The 19,854-nt window shown below is 40.6% G+C and overlaps 1 long non-coding RNA gene across 1 annotated transcript; it reads right to left on the bottom strand.

The window, feature by feature from the left end:
- Positions 1–693: 693 nt before the first annotated feature.
- On the bottom strand, positions 694–18,328 carry LOC117523892. Its single transcript, XR_004564637.1, has 3 exons — positions 18,318–18,328; positions 11,199–11,202; positions 694–770 (listed from the first exon to the last, which is right to left on the bottom strand). It is a non-coding gene; the product is annotated as an uncharacterized LOC117523892 (long non-coding RNA).
- Between the last annotated feature and the right edge of the window lie 1,526 nt (positions 18,329–19,854).

Genomic DNA, 19,854 nt, shown 5'->3' with positions numbered 1-19,854 from the left:
CTGTCAGAAACCATCTCAGGGAAGCTCATCTGCATGCTCGTCGTCCTCATCGAGGTCTCGACCTGACTCCAGTTCGTCGTCGTAACCGACTTGAGTGGGCAAATGCTCACATTCGCTGGCGTTTGGCACGTTGGAGAGGTGTTCTCTTCAACTCTATGCGAAGGAGATGTGTTGCACTGCATGAGACAAATGGTGGTCACACCAGATACTGACTGGTATCCCCCCCCCAATAAAACAAAACTGCACCTTTCAGAGTGGCCTTTTATTGTGGGCAGTCTAAGGCACACCTGTGCACTAATCATGGTGTCTAATCAGCATCTTGATATGGCACACCTGTGAGGTGGGATGGATTATCTCAGCAAAGGAGAAGTGCTCACTATCACAGATTTAGACTGGTTTGTGAACAATATTTGAGCGAAATGGTGATATTGTGTATTGTGTAAGTTTTAGATCTTTGAGTTCATCTCATACAAAATGGGAGCAAAACCAAAAGTGTTGCGTTTATATTTTTGTTGAGTGTACAATAATATGGCTTTTTGTGTGGTGAAATGTCCTCATGGATCATCTAAGACATCCCTGCTGTAATATTCTCGCCTTATTCGATTTTGTATGCTAATGGCGTCAACACTTTCAGCAACTATTGGTAGCTTGATCCAATAAATCTCATTAATACATGATAAATCTCATTAATACATGATTACTGAGAAAATAAGCGGCACATAACTTTTAATGCCCACATTAAAGCAAACCGTTATGAGAACCACTACAGTCTGCCAAAATATGATTTTATATATATATATATATATATATATATATATATATATATATATATATATATATATATATATATATAAACATCCAAACAGAGGTTAGCCTGTTAGCTTACTTAGTTTGGACTCGAATACAGAGCATGTTCAGGCTTCTTTTGTCACACGTGAGTAACCCATGTGCCACCTCTTTTTCCATTCATGGGTTCATTGTGACATGGTCAAAGTCAGTGCTGCTACCGCTGCCAACATGGCGATGCCACCATGGGTGATGTTAAGAAGGGTTTGTCCAGTATATATAGAATCTGTGGATATCACCTTTTGGTTTTTTGAAGAATGGTTTTGAAGCTCAAATTATGTGGCAATGGATGTCACCATCTTGGCAGTGCCTGACTCCACCTAACTCCCAACCAAGCCATATATGGATAAAGAGGTGGAGCGTGGGCAAGACAAGTGGGGCAAATGAAACCCAAACATGAACATCATCTTAACGTTACCAGAATCAGAAACAGAATTGCCTTTATTGTCATTGTAATTTGCAGTGGAACGAGATTTGAGTGCAACTCCAAAAGGTGCTTTTCCGAGGTGCGAATAATTGTTACCCAAATAAAACATAATACAATTTAACAATAAATTATTCAAAGTATATGTACAACTAAATCAAACTAAAGCTAACAGGCTAACCTTGAATTGGGGATAGGGGACGGTTGATTTACACATATTTTTGCTAACTTAGTGGTGGTTTCATAACAGCTAGTTACCTAAAACAGATGAGTTATAAAACAATTCACCGCTGTACAATTGCCATGAAGTGAAGTAGAGGCCAAAACCATTTTTTTTTATACCAGGCTGTAAATATATTTATGCTGTTGTAGTGTTAGATATTTTAACATGGGCATCTATGGGGACTAACTTGCTTTTGTAGCCAAACTCAAGTGGCCATTAAAGGAAGTGTAGGTTCTGGCACGTCCATGTTGGCATCATTTTTCAGCAGCGGAAGTTGCTGCTTGATGCTAATGAGTTAAGATCACGAGTGACAAATGTTAAATGAGTTCATGAGCTGATTAATGGAAAAGATGTGCATATTAATGTATCTTAAGCCTGAAAATGTTTTTCCCCCTTTAAGCTTTGTCTGGTTTCATTCATTTCAATTAAACCACATACAGGTGCAGAAAAGCTTCTCTGAGGTGAAGTTGTTGAAAAGACAAATGGCAGGAAACATAGAGAGAAACGAAAAGCTGGGACAGTGAGATAATGCCGATAAGAAGGTTTTTCTCTTCTGTGGTGTGGACTTGTCTATATTTGTTGCCTGTCAGTGCTGCCTAACCTTTCACTCCTCTCCTCTGATCTCGTGCCCTGGTTTGACCACACAGAAGTGCTCCATCAGCAGGGTCATGGCCGCACTTTAGCCCAGAGATGACTGTGCAGCTGTAAGTACACGGATGTTGTTAACACTCATCAGTCTCCTCATGACCTGACACTGTGGGTCACCTTCACTTGGCTGTTAAGGCCAGGGGCATAGCCAGGAATTTCTTTTGGGGAGGAGTTGACAACATACAGTAGATTTTCAAGTGTTTCAAAACACAAAATCAATATCAGAAGCAGTTTGATTCATTCAAATGTCTTCAAACAGTAAATAATTTTCTGAACCAACTACTTGATTTAGGGCCATAACATACGAGGGCTGTCCGTAAAGTATAGGTCCTTTTTATTTTTTTCAAAAACTATATGGATTTCATTCATATGTTTTTACGTCAGACATGCTTGAACCCTCGTGCGCATGCGTGAGTTTTTCCACGCCTGTCGGTGACGTCATTCGCCTGTGAGCACTCCTTGTGGGAGGAGTCGTCCAGCCCCTCGTCGGAATTCCTTTGTCTGAGAAGTTGCTGAGAGACTGGCGCTTTGTTTGATCAAAATTTTTTCTAAACCTGTGAGACACATCGAAGTGGACATGGTTCGAAAAATTAAGCTGGTCTTCAGTGAAAATTTTAACAGCTGATAAGAGATTTTGAGGTGATTCTGTCGCTTTAAGGACTTTTCACGGTGCGAGACGTCGCTCAGCGCTCTCAGGCGGCGTCATCAGCCTGTTTCAAGCTTAAAACCTCCACATTTCAGGCTCTATTGATCCAGGACGTCGTGAGAGAACAGAGAAGTTTCAGAAGAAGTCGGTTTCAGCATTTTATCCGGATATTCCACTGTTAAAGGAGATTTTTTTAATGAAAGACGTGCGGGCGGGTCTGCGCGTCGGGACGCAGCCGCCGCGACGCTCCGCCACAGGAAAAACACCTCCGTTGGAAGCCTTGAGGACAAGTTGGAACATGTCCAGCTGATAAACAATTTCTCATATACTCACTCCACTGAAAGCCATCAAAAGCCGCCTGGATTTTACAAATGGTTATCAACACGGAGGTGTTTTTCCTGTGCCGCCGCGCCGCGTCGGCTGCGTCCCGACGCGCGGATCCGTCCGCACGTCTTTCATTAAAAAAATCTCCTTTAACAGTGGAATATCCGGATAAAATGCTGAAACCGACTTCTTCTGAAACTTCTCTGTTCTCTCACGACGTCCTGGATCAATAGAGCCTGAAATGTGGAGGTTTTAAGCTTGAAACAGGCTGATGACGGCGCCTGGGAGCGCTGAGCGACGTCTCGCACCGTGAAAAGTCCTTAAAGCGACAGAATCACCTCAAAATCTCTCATCAGCTGTTAAAATTTTCACTGAAAACCAGCTTAATTTTTCGAACCATGTCCACTTCGATGTGTCTCACAGGTTTAGAAAAAATTTTGATCAAACAAAGCGCCAGTCTCTCAGCAACTTCTCAGACAAAGGAATTCCGACGAGGGGCTGGACGACTCCTCCCACAAGGAGTGCTCACAGGCGAATGACGTCACCGACAGGCGTGGAAAAACTCACGCATGCGCACGAGGGTGCAAGCATGTCTGACGTAAAAACATATGAATGAAATCCATATAGTTTTTGAAAAAAATAAAAAGGACCTATACTTTACGGACAGCCCTCGTATATCTGGCAAAAGCAGCACAAAACCCACATGCAGTCTGCCTGCATATATCTTCATCAGTCACCTGCAACAGAGTAATATTACTATGATAGAAGATGATGGTCACTGTAGGTAAAGCAAAAAAACAAAACAAAACAAAAAACAAAAACAAAACAAACAAACAAAAAAACAAACAAAAAACAGCAGGAGGGTGAAAAAACTTACATTTTAATATTCTCTCTCTCGCTCTCTCTCTCTCTAGGCTACATTATACAGACAAGAAAACAAAACAAACAAACCCATCTTGCACTGCACTGCTTCCCCTCGGGGAGCTTTGGTGGCCGCTGCACAACTGTGCACTCTGACAGGTTGCTGATAATCCAGCAATGCACAGTAAATCATTTTTTTGTTATGCACTTTGCGCAGTCCACTTAAATGGGAAAGATGTGCTGCTCTGATTGGTTGATATTATGTTCAGATCGCAAAATGCACATGCCTAATGAACACTGTTAATCCAACCCTTTAGTGCCTAGGATCCTAGTTTGCACCAAAATTCCTCTCTAATTAAATAGCAAAGTGCACTCAGACATATCCCAAATGGGCACAACTTGGTTTTTCATCCTCCATCAAAATGCTGCAAATAGGAGAATCATTTTCTGAAGCAATTGTTGCATTTTCAAAGTGAATAATTTTATGAACCAATGTCCTCTGTCCACTAGATGTCACCATTATAGTATTCCAAGCAATTAAGATCTAAGATCCCCATTTGTCTAATGAGGGACAGAGAAAATGTCTGACCTCTTACTGGAACAAACACTCCTCTGTGTAACAATGAAACTGCTTCATTCTCACTGCATGTGGGAAATGAAGCTAATCTGCATGATAGGTTATTTTCCAACTAATGTTCTTGAAAGTGGCCATAATAAATGGGTGTAACCAGCAATCCAGTTTTTCCTTGTCCATGTGGCAAGTTGAGAATGACAAAAATTTTAATATTTCATGGACACGTTGCGTTGTGGTGTGTGGCTGCTGCTCTCACAGCCAATGGTGGTGGAATTTTATAACATCCTCTCATTGAAAACAATGGAAAGGTTGCCTACATGCTTGCTCAAGGGGGTTTGTAAGGTCTGACCTTTTGTGAAGCACCTTTTAACCTCTGTTTAACCCACTGGAAGGATCACTGAAGAGTTATGCTTGTTTAATGTGTTAAGCATTTTGAAACATGAATCATTTTCTAAAGCAATTATTCCATTTAATATTTTGATGGCGTAGAAACAGTGAACCATTTTCTGAAGAAACTGATTCTGAAATAGCAAATCATATTATTCATTTATTCATTTTTTTAAACCATCTTACTCCAATTAAGTGTCACTGTGTTATTTTGTGAAACTTTGATTACGTAATTTGGTTGAAAATATCAGAAGCTTTGTTGTTTTCCCATTGTTACACTAAGGGTGTTATCCAAAATCCACCCCGTAGCTGCACCTGTGGTTTCAGCAATAAGAACGCTAAGAAGGGAAGAAAGGATCACAGCTGACTCTAATAAGCAATCCTCTAATATAAGAGCACATAAATGTTAAAATTAATGGGGGTTGGGGGGGGGGGGGGGTACTATAAGGGCAAGGGAAAAAATCAATTTCATTGATTGTTGAAAGGTTAATAGTGAGTTCACTGAGCGTTCTTACACCATAGGAAAATAAAACACTTTTATTTCAAGGTTAATGGAGGAGACAGAATGTGGACTGTAGGAGGTGAGAGATCCCTCGAGCCCCTTTTCAGCCGAGGTCATTTGACTAAATGTCAGCACAGTACTAACTCATGCATGAATGCTATGTTTATCTAAAGAAATCACAGTGCCACAGAAACAACAGACAGGAATTTAACACTCCACCCCTTCAGACACTGCAAGACTATGATGAAAAATCATACATTCATAAGATTAATGGCTACAAATGTAAACGCTTTATTCGGATCATACGTAAACACACACACAAGATTGGATTGTGATACTTGACTCGTCCCTGAAAGAGCAAAAATTATGACTTGAATTATAGGGGTACTGGAAGGTCTGACCCCCCTCTCACTAATTAAGGCTTGACCCTCCAAATAAAGGTAAAAGCAACAGTTTTGGGAGTCCAAGACTTTTATGTTTCCTTCATACCTGTAATTTTAAATATTAACAATATATTTCCCATATTCATAGTCAATATCATTTCTTAACCTTAGTTGAACCTATTGCCTGCCTGCTTCAAGGCTCATTTAAGTCTATGGACCAGTGTTTGGTGCAAACGGATTCGGTTCCGGTTCACGGATTATCACCTCGGTTCTGCTTCAAACTGCGCTCCAGTCATCATCTGTCTCAGCGACAGACATCTGAAGCTTTTGTACAACAATCCTTTCCACATAAATTCAGCATTATTTCATAATAAAAGATGGAGGAAGTGATCAGAACGCCACAACTACACAAGCTCCTAGCTGTTGGGTTCACTGCGTGTCGGTCATTTCAAAGTATCACCGAATATCGTCTCGTTTCTGCTTAAAACTGACTTTAGAATGATTTTAGAGGTTTTACCTTGTCATCTGATGGTTAATAATCCCATTAATGTCAAAAATTATGCATGCGCAGTGAAGACAGGCGGACCGATTTTTTTTTGGGGGGGGGGGGGGGACTGTTCGGTCTGCGACACCGGCCCCCAAAATAACAACTACATTCTCCAGCAGGGAAAATTATATTGATCCAACATTGATCCGTGCTGAAGTCTGACATTGAATCAATGTACAAAATACACTGGAAGCACCAGTGACGTACACCAAAATGTAAGTCCCTTTTCTGTTGTTTACAAATCAATAAAGTATCAAATGACAAGGATCTATTTTAGTCATTATATAAAACAAATAATGAATGTTTTTACATTATTTCAATGGAACGAATATTTAATTCAGACAAAGACTCATGAAATAGTCGTACCATTGAACTCATAAACATTCATTATTTGTATACTACAGACAGACACACACACACACACACACACACACACACACACACACACACACACACACACACACACACACACACACACACACACACACACACACACACACACACACACACACACACACACATATATATATATATTCAGCATTAAAAACATGTAGTCCTGGTTTAAAGACAATGCACATTTAAATAATTCCCATGACCTCAGGGAAGGAAAAACCCCCACCAGGATCTCATCAATCTCTGTATTCCACACTCACAAAAAAATGTTGTGATTGACTGGGCAGTGATGCCTGACAGTGCATCTTGTACAAATTTTACGGTCACTTTATTTAGTAGGCATCGGTGTGTGATCTATACTAAAGCTTCTGACCTTCAACAGTACGGCCTCTGTTGACCACACAATCTGTGAAAGGGCCATAACAAAGCCATGTGATATTACAGCAGAGGAGTCGTATTAGAAAGTAAAGAATTACATTTAATTTGAAATAATCAACAAATTATTTTTTAAAGTCTGGAAGATTGCTAAGGCATCAGGCTCACATCATTTTTTTTTTTTTTTTGGACTGCGTTTAAAAAAATGAACATCTTGAATGGATGCTGTGAATTGAAAACCCACACTTTAAAGGGATGGAGGGTGGGAGGACTGGAGGTTTGGACCAAACCCATGCCTAAACGCAGTGGCGGCGTCAGGAAGTTTTTGTTGGGGGGGGGGGGGGGAGGTCTGGGTAAAAGTTGGAGGGGCTCCACAAAATGTTGGCGAAATGAACAATATATAGTAAATTGCTTCATAAATACCAAGGTATATGTTTTAGTCACCCGTGTTCCTCTAAAATGTGGTATCAATGCACACACACATCACTTAGAATGATTACAAGTTCAGTAAACTTGCACATAGGTATACAAACTGAATTCATTGAAATGGTGCTCAAGACAATGCATGGAATCAACCTTACATAAATTGTCTATATCAAAGATTTATTGCCAATTTAACACCGAGATCATAACCATTCGATACAAGTAAGTAAAAGATATAGACTGAGAAACTTAGTTGTAAACAATATACAAAAAAGTGATTCTTTATGAAGTTTGTATACAATCTAGCCCAAGTTACATGTAAGGCAAACAGCCAAAGAACACGTTACTTCAAAACTATGCGCCTGTTCTGGTGGTTGGCAGCAAATTTATCAATGATGGCATCAATGTCCAGCTGTTTTGCCCTCTTGTCAGTCGCTATTCATAATATTGGCAGAATTATTGGGGGGCCTGAGAGGGGGCTTGGCTCCCCTATTACATTTTACCCCTAGCCCCCCCTTGGCGCCGCCACTGCCTAAACGTGCACCAACGTTGTGTTACATGGCGCTACATGGATCACATGTGGCTTGACATGAATCATACGCGGCGACGCGAGCCATTCGAGGGTGGACGGGGCTCAAATGACAGGTCGGTTGTGGCTGATTAGAGGCTGATACCTGGCACATGCGAGGTACTTAGAGGTTTCTTCGTAGCGGATACATGATAGATTTATATGTGGATCATTATTCGAATAATCACTGAAATTTCTGACAAATCCATACGTGGCTCATTATTCAGAGCTGTATTATTTGGCGGGACTGAGGCTTAATGTTGTGTTATTACCACAACTTTGTTAGTGTTTCACTATACTGATGTAAAATGATATGATAAAATAATACATACTCAAAATTTAATCTTGTGTGTGTGTGTGTGTGTGTGTGTGTGTGTGTGTGGAGTGGTAGACAAAAAGTAATAATAAACATGCTGTGTATGGTGAACAAATATAAAACAGTTCATGCTGGGAAAATGTTGCTGGGAAAGTAAATTTCTATTTTCTATTTTTATTTTAGGTTTAATTAGATGCTGTGCATGCTTTATTTATTAGCTTTTGTGCTTGATGCAGAGCGTCAGTCATGCTTGACAAAAACCAAACACACAGAGAGGGAAAAGATTTCTGTTTTCGGTGAAAAAAGGCAGATTTGTTTCACAAATTGAGTGTGTTGGAGGCGCTTCCCCCTGGACCTCGTGAAACAAGCCTGACCCCGGTCTAAACAAATACCAGACAGATAAACCCGTACGAAAAAAGAATTCTGGCATTGACATAAACAAACATGAATGCAGTGCAGACAGTTGGCGTATTGCAACACATTGATACAATAAGTGAATATAGACCACACTATAAATAACACAAGACTGAAACATGAATAATAGCCACGTAGTAGTTGTCTGACTAATTTAGTGTGACAGCAGAAGTCACCATGAATGAAAAGACTTTAATCCTTCTTTTGTTTGTGAATTACAATTCATAAATTATGCAGTTAACAAAAATGGTAGATATGTTATCTCCCTGTTGAAAGTGGCAAACAGCATTATGCAAAAATACTTACACTTTTTAAAAATAAATATTGCAACATGGAGCTTTTTTTGGTTGTGCGTGTTATATAGCTATTCATCATCCAGGAAATATTAAATGGATTTGTAGGGGGAAAAAATCTGGCATTTTATTGTGATAGTATCTCCGAATGTTTAGAATTTAGTGTGCATTCAGTGGAACAAGATATGCTGTAGTCGGGAGATGGTCTGAATTACTTTAACAAATAAAGTTAGTGCATGCACAGGCTCCACACTGACTGCACAGCGTAAATATTAAACTTGTAATTTGAAATGAAGTCAAATTCCTAAACCATCCAGTGGGTGCCAGCGTTCAGCAGATGGCCCTACAGCATGTGATGTCTTCCTTTTTATCCAGACTACAGAACAATGTTCAAAACATGGGTCTTTGAAATGCAACCAGCAGATGGCAGACATGCCTGTGTCAAAGTTGCTTTTTTGATTGATGTGGCAGATCAAAGTTCACCAGATTGTAATCAGTTTGTCATCATTATGTGCTCCTTTAATCTGCAGATGTACAAGATGACAGTGTTTATTGGTTTTTGAGTTATTGTCGACACAAGCTGGTAGGGATGGACTAACCCATTCACCCATTCACTCACCCACTTATCTACATTTTTGCTGTGCAAGTCCTATTCTGTTACCAGCACGGGGGACATACGTATAACAGGAAAGCAGACCCCTGGCCTTGGTGGAGCTGTGTGCTCTCCGAACACGCTTGTGATTGTTTACTTCTGTTTCATTCATGTTTAACTGGTTGATTATTGTGCTTCCTCAATGTTTTAATTCTTTCCATGGAGCATTTTGTCTGGGAAAATTATTATCTAAATAAAGTTGTACTTATTGTTTAATCCCAGTCACACAGATTCCATAAATGTCTATGTTACTGACATAGTCACTGGCAGCAATTTGGAGTTTTATGTTTTTCAAAGAACGAGGCACGGGTAACAGAGATTAAATCCCCCCAGTCTTCAGTTAATGGACAATAACTGTACCTGTTGAGTTGTAGCCGTTCCACATGGACACACACCCCGAGACCCCCTCATCTGCAGGACGAATCCGCACACACAGGCCAAGGAGCACCAACACAGACCCATACTACTACTACTACTACTACTACTAATAATAATAATAATAATAATAATACTTTTCACTCCTGGTCTTGACACTAACTGCCTTTCTTTGATATTTGACAATGGCTATAATCTTGCTTGTTTACTTTCACTGTATGGTGATGTACATGAACATGCACTGTCCCTTCTCAAATAAATAATTATTACTCTAGGCCATCGAGTATGGCCGTCAGGTATTGTGAAGACTTTGCATCTGTCTGTCTGTCCATCCGTCCATAGGTCCAGTCCAGTTATTGCCAGAGTCTTCAAATTCACAGGGAACATTCTTGAGACACAGACCTTGGACAAGTTCAAAGATGGCTAACCTTGACCTATTTTAAGATCGATTTTAAGAGGTTAAAAAGTCACATTCTGTGGGCGATACTGGGAATTTTGGTATTGATCCAATACCAAGTAAATACAGGCCCAGTATTGCCAATACCGATACCGATACTTTTTCATATTTAAGCTTCATAGATCCAAAGGATTCAAAAGCTAGGATAGAATTTTGCCAAACATTATACGTGACAACAAAATACTTTATTATCACAATCAACATTTTTGTTTAAAAAATATCACTCAACACAACTTAAAACAAAGTCTCCTGAGGTAGACGGCTGACAAACCACAATACAAGGGTGCGCTGCACTGTGTTGTGTGACACATGCAACGCTGCTCTTACAGACAGAGAGCAGTCAGTGCGTGCGGGAAAAAGCTTGAGTATTGATCTTTTTACACGGATCGTTCAATATCAGTACCAGCGTTGGTGCCGATATTATCGATATTAGGCTTGATCCGCCCACCTCTAGTATAGCGGCACCGTGACATCAGTGGCTGGTCTAGCTAGCTGCAAATTCCTTTTCATATGTGAGTAAATATAACCTCTTTGTCATATTTTATGTGAAATCTATGAGAAATAAACCCTTCTAAAACTGAAAACACTGTTTTTCTAACCTGAAAACACCTTTGGAGTCATTTACAAGCTATTTAGCGGACGTCAGCGTGCACGCTAACTTCTGCTAACTCAAAGCTAACTCCTGCGCTTGTCAAAAGCTCATGTATGCACATGCACGGCCTCGTGGAGACGCCATTAAAACGTAAATACTGTTCATGATTGATTGATTGAGGGGTTTTATTGAACATGTACATATTATATGTAAGGCAATACTACTTAATGTAAATAGCAATAAATGTATAATTATATGCACATTTTGCACTGGGAAATCAATTAAACAACTGCAAATTATGCAGAAGACAATGCTCATAGCATTGCGTTAGATATTTTTTTATCTTTCACCACATTTGCTTCCTTTATTTAACAACACTTGCACTGTAAAAAAATGCAGAAATGCTCAATCCGAAGGCTCAGTGTGACTTATAAATCTGCTGCGTATTCTTGTTGGCAGTGCGGAACAATTCAAAGAGACTCCTGTGCATTCCAGAAAGCTAACAATAAATCAGATGTAAGCGGACCAAGCTTTATCTCGGCTGGAGAGCCCATTTAACCTCCAGCCATAGCTGGACTGATCAAGATGAGGTCCAAGTGTGACCCAGTGTGACCCCCCCAAACTGTTGCATGGCATGGTTTGTCCTGGTGAGGATGTGTTAGATTATGGCTGGAAAAAAATGGCCTTGGGTTGTATTTGCAAGTCTTAAATAGTTGAGTAGAGTGTTTAACATTGTATGTTTTTTTTCTTTTTTTCAAGAAAGCAGCCTTATTTATCAGGATCAGTCCATTAAGCACAAGACAGATTCAATTAAATGACAAAATAATTAACTCCGCCGTAACAACACATCACAGCAGAAAACAAAACACACTGCCTCAGACGCTTAAACTCTCACAGCTTGACATGTGTGCAAATATTTAAACATGAGACAAGAAACTAAAGTTCAGTAACTGTTTCCGAGCCCAAGTTTCATTGTGGAAAGCATGCGGCACGGTCTTGCGTGGTGATTGCAATTTCACGGCTAAACATGGAAGGCAAGTCTCCTCAACAGAAAACAAATGCTGCTCGTTAAGCGCTGAACATATCTTCCTCGACCTGAACCAAAGCAGAATGTTAATAGGCTTCAATTTAACATTGTTTAGTTGTTCAAATATGTCCTTTCCACACGGCAGAGGCCAGCTACGCAAATATGAATAATTTACCCAAAGGGAATATAGGTTTCACTTCATACGACACACAAGCCACCTGAGGTGAAGAGTTCAAGCCTCAGAAGTGAAATGCTTAGGGGAGGACACCTAACTTTGGGACAGTGGAAACTGCCAAGTAAAGCCACATGAATGGACTCAGTAGAAAGGAAGCGCTCTAATGTCTTCCAGAAGTAGCTGTGTTGCCCCACATACAATCAGAGCATTTTTGGTTTTATTGGAGGGCGATCAAAGCGATCCAGATAGACAAACATAGCTTCAAGAGACTCAACTCTTCTTCACCAAAAGTAGTGAGGACTGCATGACACATCAGTTTGACGCGTCACTGAAAAATAATCAGCACAGTAATCACGCACATTTTCCTGCGTTTTGCCCCTGGGCATGGTCAGAAATCTGCTTGGACCACTAATTAAGATGTGTAGCTATTGTACACTCGAGCAAGCAGGATAGATCCAGTACTTGTATTACAACAGTCTGTTCCTCTGTTTTAAACAACCCGCAGAAGACAGCACGGCTCACCAAACGTTCATCCATGAGGCCAGCCTTTGTCCTCTGTAGAGATTTATGGTCTCTGAGCCTGCACCAGGATTCTAATTAATTCCTTTTTATCTCCAGTTTGTCCTTTTGCAGCTGCTATAGGGGATTTGCACCTAGGACAGGAATTGTGCACTAACAGCTTCCATATCTTCTTGCACAAGGCCCATTGTAGTTTTTTGTAAACTTCTCTTAAATTCTGTGTTGTTTAGTTTGATTTTGTGAGTATGGCCAAAGTAGATGGTCACTGTTCTGCTTGAGGTTACTTTCTATAATCAAAAAATACCTGAGGGAGTTGCAAATGTGCTTGCTCATGGGATGGGTTTAAATGTTGTTCATGTATATAGTGATTGGTTGAGTTTTGGTGCGATTTGTCATTGCACAAATAAATTGAATTGAATTGAATTACAATGATAATCAGAGATGAATGGCCTCCTATCAGAAGCAGAATGAAGAAAGGCCGTCATTACAAAAGACAAGTCAAGTCTGGGAGCATGCACTGGTGCTGCACAGGTCACAAACCTGCCTTGGGTCCTGGGTGGCAACCATCCAGGCAGACAGGTGTTAAGAGTGTACAAAGTTTAATTAAGGGATCTGGTAAAGCCAGTAAAAAGTTTACACTAATGAGGGGTTTCATACTGTTTTACCTGAGGGTTGGACGTTCCCTGAAATATAGAGGTAATGGTTTGACGTACAAATAGATATTTTTAAAGGGTCACAACAACAAAGCTATCACTTCTGTAATGGGAGATGGCCAAGGAGCATAAGTCTCCTTCACAGAGAAATACGAAATTTCACCTTAGCTCTCAGGTTTAACGTCCCTGCACTGGTCTGCCTGTCTTTTACGGCTTTCAGTTCAGACCTTCCTCCACATCACAGCGAACCCTGCCGTCATAATCTAAGTGCAGTAGAGGTGGGCGGATCGATCCTAATATCGATAATATCGATACCAACGCTGGTATTGATATTGAACGATCCTCGTGTAAAAAGATCAATACTCAAGCTTACTCAAGAGTAGCGCTGCGCTGTGTCACACAACATGGAGCAGCGCACCCTCGCTACTCTGATCTTTTGTTGTTGCGCCGTCACATGGCTCAGCGACGCCAGCCAACAGCCATGCAGGTAGGCTCAGCCTGGCCCGTCCACTCAGTTGTGTTGAGTAATATTTATTAAACAAAAATGTTGATTGTGATAATAAGGTATTTTGTTGTCATGTACAATGTTTGACGAAATTCTATCCTAGGTCTTTTGGATCCTTTGGATCTATGAAGCTTAAATATGAAAAAGTATCGGTATCGATATTGGCGATACTGGGCCTGTATTTACTTGGTATCAGATCAATACCAAAATTCCCGATATCGCCCACCTCAAAAGTGCAGACGACATGCTATTAGTACTGATATAGTGTGTTATTTAAAATTTCAAACACAAAATAATTAACAAATTCCTGCAGCATCAACACAAGCTGTGCAACATAAAAAAAATAAAAGCATGCAGGGTGATTATGTCACGATAAAATCCCAGTGCACAAAAAAACCTCAAGTACAAAAATATTAGATCAGTATTTTTTTTAGTATTTTAACTTTTACGATTTTTTTAGGCTCTTATAATCATTAAAAAGCAATGCAGCTGAAGCAGACATAAATGTCAGAAAGCAACAAACCACAGCAGCTACCCACCACATACTAACCAACTCACGACATCATGAGCGCTTCCATAATAAATAACAAACAACAACAAAAATTGCTTCTCTACTCTGCAAAGCAGCAGCTTGGACAGAAACCTGGAACAAAAGAAATGCACCAAATTCAGTGTATATATATACACACACACACACACACACACACACACACACACACACACACACACACACACACACACACACACACACACACACACACACACAACACACACACACACACACTTTTATTTCCATGAACAATGACTAATGACTGGAACAGCACATGAAGGTACTGGTGTGAAGTGGGGTGGAGTGTGTCTGAATATAAGCACTCTAGAGAGTGTGTGTCCGCGCATGTGTGTGTGTGTGTGTGTGTGTGTGTGTGTTGGGGGGTGCTTTAAGCTGACTGCAGCAAAGGAGTTCAGACATTCTTGGGTTCTGCTTCAAATGAGCATTAAAAATGGTATCTAAAAAAATAATCGCCGAAATGATCCCAAACCAGCCCAAATTTTGTCCACCTGTCCAATTGTATTTTTACCCACAGAATCAAATTCAAAACAATCCAGTTGCCCAATCTGGCAACACTGTCCTTTGCCCCCTTTTCTGATGGCGATTTTCTACTACATAGTACCTGCTCCACTCGTCTCGACTCTACCTGCCTTTTTTTGGGGGGGGGGGGGGGGGGGGGGGGGGTTTCCATTGGCCAAACCTGGTACGTAGTACCTGGTCCTGTTTTTGGAATTCCATCCGATGCAGTTCTAAGTGAACTGGGATTATTTCAAAGGGTTAAGTGAAAACACTGCACATTACTGATTGGTCTGAGATCACTGCATCATCATTGCGAGAGATGAGAGACAAAAAAAAAAAGCATCCGGAAGTAACGCATCATTTAAAGAATATCATTAAAGTAATGCTGTCTGTACATAACGTTTTCACTAATTACACTAAAAAAGTAACTTACTTGTAAGGACATTTCCACCCAAGTACAATGCGTTAACTTAGCCAGAAACTATTGGCCTGATCCATGGTAATTAAGCAACAGTAGCACAAATTCATCACGTTGACCCAACATATTTACATTTAGGTCACTCAGCAAGATTGTTTCTGGCTACGTTAACGTATTTTACTTGGGTAGAAATATTTTCTGTAATTTTATTATGTTCACTGAGCAAGTTAGATTTTAAGTTGTTGCATGTTATGTTAAAACTACATGATTTGAATGTGTTCACCCATAAAACTTGATTTTATATCATACAAGCTACACTCAAAAAATGGCTCATTGGATGAACTTAATTCAATTATGTGCTGTTACGTGTCGACGCGGATTGAGGAGCGAACCTGCGTCAGACAGGACCCAGCGCTAAAAATAACCAGAAAACGGTTCCAAACAAAAACTATTTATTATACACCTGTGTTTAAAAGTGTAAAAACATAAAAAAAAACAACGTCCCTCTGGTGGAGTTATCGTGGCTCGCTCTCCAGCGCCCGCAAGGATTAAAGCCGGCGCTCCTGGACTTCCTACCACCGCCAAACACCCCCCAGGTGGACACGACAAACTGATTCTCTGTGAAGCAAAGAGACGGTGAGGTAAATCAACAGATACAACTATATCTTCCAATAAACACACGCTGCCAGCAACACACTCAGGTCAGTGTCCTTTCTTTTACTTTATGCAAATGAGCAGCCTCTCACAACAAGTGGAGGATCACTTATCCTTCACGCCACAGCAGTGAGAAGCAAACTACGCAATTCTCTTTACAATTCCAGTACACTGTGTAACAAAACACCAAGTTACTATCAACAAGTACTTAAACACTTAATTACCTTTCGTGTGTGCTGACAGCATGTGTCCTCACCCCTCCCTGCTTCACGGGCTCGATGTGTCAAAACCCAGGCGCGGTCCTCAGCGTCTCACAAACAAACGTCACAAGGTCGAGTTCCCGGCAGTTCTGCTTGAATCACACATGACTTAAATGCAGAACGCCATCCAATTATCTGCTTCAGCTGCAAGTCGTCCAGGTTGCACGTGAGCACCAAGCACAGGTGCTTTCCATGATGTTGATGAGGGTGAAGACTCTTCAGCCAGCACCTTCTTCACAGACAAATCAGCCCTCATGCCACCTGGAGAGCAAAGAAAAGAAAAGAACACCAAAACATCCAGCCACGCCCCCCCCAACACACAACAATGTGCAAGGATTTCCATCTAATAAATATATGTAGCCCCAACTCAAATAAAACACATCCATAGTTGGGACTACACACACACACACACACACACACACACGCACACACACACACACATATAAGAACTATCCAATCCAATGAGTCAGTTTTTTTTGAGTGTCTCACTCAAACAAATGACTCACTGGATGACCTCAATTCAGTTATGGGCAGGATTTCTATCTAATAAATATATGTAGTCCCAACTAAATTAAATTAAATTAAATTATCTTGCATGGATGTGCATTATGTAAGTTGGAGCTACATATATTTATTAGATGGAAATCCTGCTCATAACTGAATTGAGTTCATCCAGTGCATCAGTTTTTTGAGTGTACATGTTAGACTTAGGAACATGTAACATAAAAACCAACAACACTCATGTTGGTTTTTTTTTAGTGTAGTGTGTGTCATGTTTTTCTTTTGTGTATTGTGTTGAAGATGACGCCATGACAGCTCCATGTGACTAGTTAGGGGTAGAAAAAGAACCACCTGGTCTCAAACGTGAGCAGAGTTGAGTCCAATCTAGTCGAACTGACCTGAACAGTGCCATAACATTATCAGGATTTATGGGGTTCCGGATAAAGGCTATAGCTCAGACTCTTCCCAGACCATCTGTGAGTGCTGAGGTCTGGTCAGTCAGATTGACAGCAGGCACTGGGTTCAACCTCATCAAGGCCTGCGATTAAGAAAATCCTTATCAAAATCCTCATGTAGCACAGAGCCGCTAACCGCCTACACCTGATAAGACAATCAAAGGAAGACAGGAGGTTAAAAATGACAGGAGACATGCATCAAAGAGATGAAGAGACTTTTATCTGGGTACTAAAGTCTAATTTACACTCTTCTAAATCACCCATTCTTGGCGTTTACGACACAAGTACAGCTTTTCAACTTTAATCTTGCATCACCGCAACTTATCTAGGCCAATGTCAGAGCATTGGATTTGTGCCTGAGCCTTGTTAACTCGGTGTACGGAGGCCTGCTGTGATAGCTGGGAAGGTCTGGAAGCCAGTTTTTAGTGTCAGGATGTTTACCGCGGGGTTTCGCACCGTAAACCCTCATCATCATCATCATCATCACCACACGCTGCTGCTGCCCTTTTAAAGTTTACACAGAGGCCTCGTCAGAATGATGCTTGTGAAGCCCCAGTTGTTATTTTGTACTTGTGTGTAAAGTGTGTTGTGTCTAAAATCCAGAAGATACACACACACACACACACACCAGGAGTTCTTTAATCTTCTACAAATAGCACATAATAAATGTTGAAATAGTCTGTAAGCTTGCACTGATTTGATGGGTTTGACTGTTATTGAGTGTGAGGACCAAAAAAGCAGAGTGAGGGAGCTTTCTGAGGGAGAAGCAGGCAGCTGTTTCCTGCTATGACTTTTATTTTCTGTGTTGTGTTTTGTGGGATTCATTTGAAAGCCATGACGGCTGAATCGCAGCCATACAAAATGAATTACAGATATATATTTCCACTAAAACCCAGCTCCATTTTCAATGGCCAGCCAGCATCTGAACATCACATTATCACAGCTACTTGACCGTTAGATGGTCTTAATTCCCTGTTAATGGCAGTCAGGAAGTGAAATAAATGTCTGCAAAAGAAGAAAGCCTTATTTCACATTCACCTTCTGAAACCTTTTCTCTGCACATACAGGTCTCAAACACAAAGCTGCTTTTGTTTGTGGCATCTCAGTTTAACGGCGGCGGAATCACACAAACACAGACTCACTAGAAATGTTTAAAATACAGTTTGACTCTTTTCTTCCTGAGAACATTGACTGTTGTCACTTCCATCATTATTTAATATGTCATATCTGATAACTGAGCGAACTCCATTTAAATCCAAAAAACATTTCCATAATTCATCAATCCATCCAATTTCTATGTACCCACCAGTTAGGGGTCATGCGGGGCTGGAGCTTATCCCAGCAGTCATGGGGTATGAAGCGGGTACACGCTGGACAGGATGCCAAGTCTGTTGCAGGGCCACATATAGACAAACAAACACATTCACACCCACACACACACACACCTACAAACAATTTAAAGTTTCCAATCCACCTAACCGGCATGTTCGAGGAAACCGGAGCACCCGGAGGGAATCCACAAAAACATGGAAAACATGCAAACTCCACACAGAAAGGCAACAGGTGGGAATCGAACCCATGACCTTCTCTCTGTGAGGCAACAGTGCTAAACACTAAGCCACCATGCTGCCACTGATATAGTGTGTTATTTTCTAATTCCAAACACAAAATAATTGCCAAATTCCTGCAGCATCAACACAAGCTGTGCAACTTGCTGACGCTGATGCAACAGTGCTAACCACTAAGCCACCGGGCTGCCCCAATTCAGTTCAATTCAATTCAATTTAACATAAGCTACCCCAATGTGTGACAAGGTAAAACTCCCTCAGGTGTTTTTTGATTTTAGGAAGAAACCTCAAGCAGACCAGACTCAGTGGAGTGACCATCTGCTTGTGGCAATAATTACAAATAAAAGAAAAGCACAACGTGGAATTGTCAGAACATGCAGTCACAGATATTTTGTAGGTAAGGAACTGTGTACAGTCCGGCGTTCACAATGATAGACAGCTGAAGGACATCCATGATGCAGTGGCCAGAGTCCTGACCAGACTGCCTGTGCATCTGAATCTAACCCTAACCCTGGATGCCAGGTCAATCACTGAATTCAGAATGTTCCCCACTTCTCACCCCAACCCCTAAATCCAAAATCCATACACACTTTTATGTTGGTTTTCAAAATCAGATAAATATGAAAAAGTGGCACATTACCACAAATAAATTGTGAGGATACAGACTGACAAACATGAAAAAATATTTCACATTATAAGTGTCAATTATTTGTTTCTATTTATCCTGTAAAGCAAAAACATCTTTTTAAAGCATTGATTAATGAAATAACTGTTATCCAAGGTAAAAAAAAAAGAAAAAAGAAAAAGTACTTAGAATATTAAAAACA

Source organism: Thalassophryne amazonica, chromosome 13, assembly GCF_902500255.1.
Source record: "Thalassophryne amazonica chromosome 13, fThaAma1.1, whole genome shotgun sequence".
Classification (NCBI taxonomy): Eukaryota; Metazoa; Chordata; class Actinopteri; order Batrachoidiformes; family Batrachoididae; genus Thalassophryne; species Thalassophryne amazonica.
The sequence above is the reverse complement of the archived record's forward strand: the minus strand, read 5'-3'. Positions and strand labels throughout refer to the sequence as shown.